The sequence below is a fragment of the Crocodylus siamensis genome, chromosome 5 (assembly GCF_052110815.1).
Source record: "Crocodylus siamensis isolate JL-2025a chromosome 5, ASM5211081v1, whole genome shotgun sequence".
In the NCBI taxonomy this organism is placed as follows: domain Eukaryota; kingdom Metazoa; phylum Chordata; order Crocodylia; family Crocodylidae; genus Crocodylus; species Crocodylus siamensis.
Window position 1 is genome coordinate 58,562,410 of NC_143399.1, and position 6,165 is coordinate 58,568,574.

The 6,165-nt window shown below is 47.0% G+C and overlaps 1 protein-coding gene across 2 annotated transcripts in view; it reads right to left on the reverse strand.

Annotated features, from left to right (window-relative positions):
• Positions 1–5,797, reverse strand: part of BRINP3 (BMP/retinoic acid inducible neural specific 3) — a 340,223-nt gene extending 334,426 nt beyond the window's left edge. The window contains exon 1 of one of the 2 annotated variants that reach the window (XM_090048817.1): positions 5,130–5,797. The gene's annotated coding sequence lies outside the window, so the exon portion shown is untranslated. Of the gene's footprint in view, positions 1–1,905; positions 2,236–5,129 lie in introns of those variants that run through there. The other variant, XM_090048818.1, reaches the window with a different exon arrangement.
• Between the last annotated feature and the right edge of the window lie 368 nt (positions 5,798–6,165).

Consider the following 6,165-nt stretch of genomic DNA (forward strand, 5'->3'; position numbering starts at 1 on the left):
CAGAAATAACTGTCAAATTGTAGTTCTGGAGATTTCACTCTCAGAAAAAGGTTACCAGTGATTTGAAAAACTGGTGTTTATTTCACAATTTTAGATTGATGAGTCTTTGGGGGAAGTTTGAATAGGGTGCATAGGTTACACTGATTGTAGAAATAATATTATTTCCAGAAACTACTTTCTAAAAGTTCATACTTCCCCCTCCCCCACCTTTACCTCCTAAAAGAAAATTAAGAAGTTAATTGATATAATTCTTGATTTTCTCATTTTCCATCTAGTTTTTTTAAACTATATAGGAAGCAAACTGCTTGGCAAAAAAATAAAATAAAAAAGCATGTGTATGTTTTGAATTCACAAAATGAGATGCTGTCCAAACTGATCAAAGTCAGATGTGATAACTTGATTTAAAATTAATCCAAATGAAATCAACTATTTTAGTGCCATAAATCATCATGTGGCTCTTGAATTTTGAGAGAAATGGAAAGTCAGTACACTAACATAAATAAAGGTATAACTTTTCAAACTCAGGGTGGCATAAACAACTAGTGAGTTGAGGTAATTAATTCTTCTCAGTAGGACTTTCACTACACAGCACTAGAAATAGGTATTTCTACTACACAGCAGCAGAAATTTTAAAAAATGGACAGTGATTACATTGCTTTAAGGTTCTCAAGTTATTGAGTTTATTTATTTGTTGTACAAATGCTGCCTTCTGCAGTGAGTTCTGTAAAATGTTCAGCTGCTTGTTTCCTAGTTAACATTCATTCTCAGAGCTCCAGCATTTCAGGGGTGAACACTGCAAAACACAGCAACTATATGGAATTAAGCATATGTTGCAGGACTTAGCTGTCCTCAATGTAGGTGGTTATCAAGCTACTGCAAATAGCATAGAATATTTTTTTTTTTATGCTCAGCCAATGTATATAATGCAGAGAGAAAATGGTTCATGGCAGAATTTGGAACTTACTCTTCCATGAAACCGTGATATCTTTTAAACAGAAAGCACTGCAACAGAATCTAAGACTACAGCTGCATCCACTACATTCATGGAGATATAATTTCAACATTTCTATTCTCAGGACAAGGTCTCTTCCTAGCATATTACACAGCTATAAGAGCACTTCTTTATTTCAACAACAACAACAAAAAAAGGAGTGTGCTACAATTTGAATCTGAGCATTGGCAGCATTCCCTAAACTCTGATAGATACAGAGGTTGCTCTGTTCAAGTTACTGCTTGTACTATACATGTAAATAGGACCACTTCAGTTTTGTCTATATATGCTTGTGTGTCAATGTCACGCTTTATAAAAATACATATTCTCTGGGTTATTTTTTTTAAATAACATTGTTCTGCCAGGTTTTTTTAAATCATAAGAGTTTCTAGGAAATCATGTATTATGGTTTCTCCTCTCAAACTTGTGAGCCAGCTACATAGTTCTGCATCCCTAATTAACTCTGTCTGCACAAAATACATCTTTTATTGCAAGTCTGCCTCAAATTGGCCTTTATTTAGTAGGGGTCTGTAGCAGCTAGTGCCACACACACAACAGTTTTTTGTTCATCACATGCATTATATTTTTATGCCAGAGTCATGAATTTCTTACTACACACATACACTTCCCATATTGCTTCCTTTGACTCTAAAAGAAATCATTAACATTCAAAACTAATATAATCTTAAGGAAAATATGGTATTGAATTATAACAGGTTACACTTTTTTTCCTCTCCTTTTAGAAGAGTAACAATTTTATGGTGCAATCAAACTGAATCAAAATGGTTTGGAATAGTTTGTGATGGAGCAATTCACTGCAGGATGCAATTTAACACTTAGTGAAATGTACATGGAAAACACACAGGAATGCAGGAATAAGACACATTATAGATTGCTGGTAACAAAGCCCTTACCTGCTTCAATACATGATGGTCTTTAAGTGGCACAGAGCTCAGTAGGCAAGAGTCCTGTCTTCCAGTATGCTGTGACAATTTACACCCTATTTTCTATACCTTGCTTTTTCCACCATGCTACATATAGTTCATACCTCTGATGTCTATGATTGGCTAGTATAGCTATGAGGTGCACATAGGACTCATGCTGAGAACAGCCTGCAACCTCTGATTAACCCTTTCTGGTCAACCCTAAACCTCTCCCAGCTGCATGTAGACTTGGCAAGCTTACACAGGTGGACACATCCTCATCTGCTGGGGTGGGAGAGCAGGCAACAAATCCCTTGGATGATTTTTCGCTCTCCTTAAACTGAAAGGCAAGATGGTACAGGCAGCAGGTCACTGTGCTCCTCAGACTGAGCAAAGCAAGGCGACCTCTAAGGTGAGAGACTCAGAAGAAGAGGACCCCAACCATCTGAAACTACCCGATTCTGCCACCGCCTGGCTGCAAAAGCAATTCACTCCACTCCGGAAACCCCTCCTCCTGCTGGTAGAAGACAGACACTCCCATAACCCTGCCCCCTGCCCTCCTTGACATCCCTTCACTTCCACCCCTCAGATGAAAAACAAAACTTTGAAGACCCGAGTAGAATTCAGATGAATGCTAAGGATCAGATATTTGTTAGTGAAGCATATTTATAAAAGCCAAGCAGCTCCTCCTGCAAGGCCTCTATCTTTCTGTCTACCTTTCCCAGTGGAAACATTTAAAATCATTTTGAAGATCTGGAGCAGGACCAGAGTCCAGAATGGAGAGGGGAGAATGATGATGGCAGTGATGATGATAATGATTCATGATGATCTTTGCCACTGAAGCCAGGCACAGGAAGCTACTATATAGTCTCCTCTGGGTCTAAGCTGGAGATCATTCTGCTTTGGGGAGTTAATTTTATTGACTCCTTTAAAAACATTTTTTTTTTAAAAAGCAAAAATGTCAGGCTGCTGAATAGCCTTCAGATTTTCTGAGTCATTGCTCCTGATGAAGCAGTGAGTATTGGGTTTCCTCTCGTTAGAACTGTTGAACACTAGAAATGAAGCATTAAGGCTAATGGGAATCCTCTCTATTAAGCATGCCTCATGCTTACTGGTTGCAAATGCCCATTAAGAGAACATTAATTGCCTTAATTTACTTCGTGTTTGTAAGCAAAGCCTTATTTTTTTCCATCTTCAGTCCAGTATGAAAAAGCCACATGGTCCGAACTGTCAATTTTTTTTCTCTCCGAGGTGCCTGCACTATCTATCACAATGACTGTGATCCAAAGGACTCTGATTCACAGGATCATTTCCTAGTAATCAATTCCTGCTGCTATGTTCTCCCAGCCCCCTCCTACCACCCCCAGCCCCCTTTTGGCACTGGGGGATCAGAGTGTCATTAACCCTGGAAAATATTCCACAGATGGGAATACGAATCGTTTCCATTTAACTACCGCCCTGTAGCTGCTGCTCACAGGAGAGTCACTCTTTGCTTCCTGCAAACAACTGCTCCAGATTGGGGGGGGGGGGGTTAAACCCAGCAAGATAGAGCCCCTGAAATGCACTTACCTAGATATTCTGGGATGGGAGGGGGAAAGGATCTGACTGCCCTGAAAGTTTCTTCCCAGTAACCTGCTTGGTGATGGTAGAGAATCCCAGAAGCAGCAGCAGAGGGAGTGTAAATCAGCAGCCCCGGTAGGGATCTGGTTAATTATACAAGCCCTTTGTGAACCGGGAAGGGGGATGGTCAGTCCTGGTGGCAGTGAGAAAATCTGGAGGGGAGACTAAAGGGGAAAGGCACACAAGTATTACCAAGAAGAAGAGTTGAGAGTCAGCCCGGTTACAAGAAGCTGAAAGGGAAATGAATGGTCTCAACTGGGTCTCAAGACCTGAGGGGCTTTCTAACTTCTCCCTTCCCCAGATGATAAAACATCTGGAGGAGGAAGGGGCTCAGGGGCGGGTATTGAAAAGATAATTGATCTTCTAGCTCCTCTCATCCGCCAGGCAAGCGAGCCAAACCGGGAGCCTCTCCCTGGCGTATCTACCTGCTCACACACCGTGAGTGCCTTCCTGTGATTTGTGTATGCATGTGAGAGAGACGCAGATCCTACAGTGCACATACACAGCCCCATCAAATCAGTGGGATTTCATTAATACCTTCTTGTGCCGACTATCACCCCCTTCCCTACCTTCCGCTATAGGGTGTGGGTGGATCTCTGTGTCTAATTCAAGCTAGATCCATGTTAGAAGTAACTCCACAAATGGCATCCTTAAGGCACCTGTCATTTTATCATTATTTTTATTTCTAGCTACTGCTTCTTCTCTCTCCCCCCGCCCCCCCTCCCCATGCAAGCAAATATCCTCAGCTGATCAAAACCGGGTTTTAAACGACGAACATGGCATGCAAATAAACGTGGGTTTTATTAAGAAGGAATCTGGCTCCGGAGCTGCTGTAAAATATAGATTGGGGGGGGGGATCGGAAGCTGTGATCTGATAGAGACGTGCACTCAGGGTGTTGCGACCAGGATCGCTGGCTAGAATTACAGCAGACAATTAGGATGCCAGTGTCCCCTGCGAGTGCCACTCAGCCGGGAAGCGGGGGGGAGGGGGGACACAGTCTATCCAAGCTCCCCCTGCTTTGCACAGCCCTAGGAAGTCCTGCCTTGCAAAGCCACAGGGTATATCTGATCGCACTGGGAAATCTCCCCCTCCCTTTTCCTCGGAGCGATTCAGCATCCCCCCGAACAACGCTGTTATGCCAGGGAGAAGGAGAAGGAACTTTCCCAGCCCTCCCGTCAGCCTCCTGACTACTGCCGAGGACCGGTGTCCTATGTGGATGGAGAGGAGAAGGTTGACTCTGCCTGCGTACCGGGCTGTGTGTGTGTGTGTGAGTAACTATACCTACGTATGGGGGGGGGGGTGATTGTGTGCGTGAGTTGGGTTGAGGAAAGGGTTAATGAGGCACGAGCTGCAGCAGGTGAGCCTGATGAATAAGCAGCCCGCTGTAAACGGGCTGCGGGAGTAATTGCGGGGCAGGTTGCAACTTCGTGCCTGTGGCTGTGAGCGACGTCTTAATGGATGTGGGCAAGCAGGGCTAGTGCTCCGAGTTGAGGGAGGAGAGGAGTCTGAAATGCCAATGCCTCAATAGCACGGGGGAGTGGGGGGTTAGGGGCCAATTGGGTGAGAAAGGAGCATGCATGGGGAAGAAACTTACCCGCTGGATGCTCAGGAGGCGAGGTGACGGTGAGCAAAACGCAGCCCGAATCCCAAGGGACAGTCCATGGTCTTCAGCTTCGAGCTACAGGAGGGACCTGCGTGGCGCCGGGACTGTGCAAATGATCAGCAGATCCTTGTGGCACCGCACCAAGGATCGCCAGCCACTTAGACCCGGCGCGCGCCTCTGTGCGTGTGTGTGTGTGTGTCTGCGTGTGTGAGAGAGAGCAGGAGAACCACCAAGCCCCGAAGAAAAGGGAGGAGGGGGCAGGAAACAAAACTGTCAGGAGAAGATGGAGGGGGAGCCCTGGGAGGGATGATCCGCGAGCAGAAGTGGGCAATAGTAGCGAACTGCGAGAACCTCAGAGAGGAGAAGGGCTCTGCCGAGCCCGGGCTGGGAGGAAGGAGCTCAGGGAAAGCTGCACCCAGCAATCACAGGAGCTGGTGGAGATCCGGGGAGAAGTAGGGAGAGCGGCTCTAGGCATCCTGATAGATATAGCGGCAGGAATGATTTAGGGAGCTGGGGAGGATCCAATGAGAACTGGAGAGGGGGACAGGCTCAGAGCCGCCGCACTCGCCTTCCCAGCCTGCTGCTCGAGGGAGACCGGGGCTCGTGTGCTTGCTCCGTGATTACTGGGACTTCCTATTAACTCGGTGCCTTGCACTGGCTTTCCTCTGAGCATGGACCCCGACCGGGAGAAGGGTAAGGGGGGAGGAGGGGCACGGGCCAAGAGGTAAGGGATGGCTGCGGGGGCGGCGGGGGGCGCCCACCTTATCCACCCCCTGCCTAAATCGTCAGTGATTTGCCCTGGGAGCCGGCGGGTGTGTGCAAGCGGCTGGAGGCGGGCCGGGCGGCTGGTCCTTTACACACCCGGGGCCCGACGCAGGAGGAAGCGGGGGGCGGGGGGGCACTGGGGGCGCTTTGTGCCTTGCTTTCTTCCGCCCGGCGCTGGGCGATGGCTCCGTGGGCTGCAGCCGCCTGGATGGTGCCGCCCGCCGAGCCCGCGCGGGAGAGCTCCAGTGTCGCCGGGGTAAGC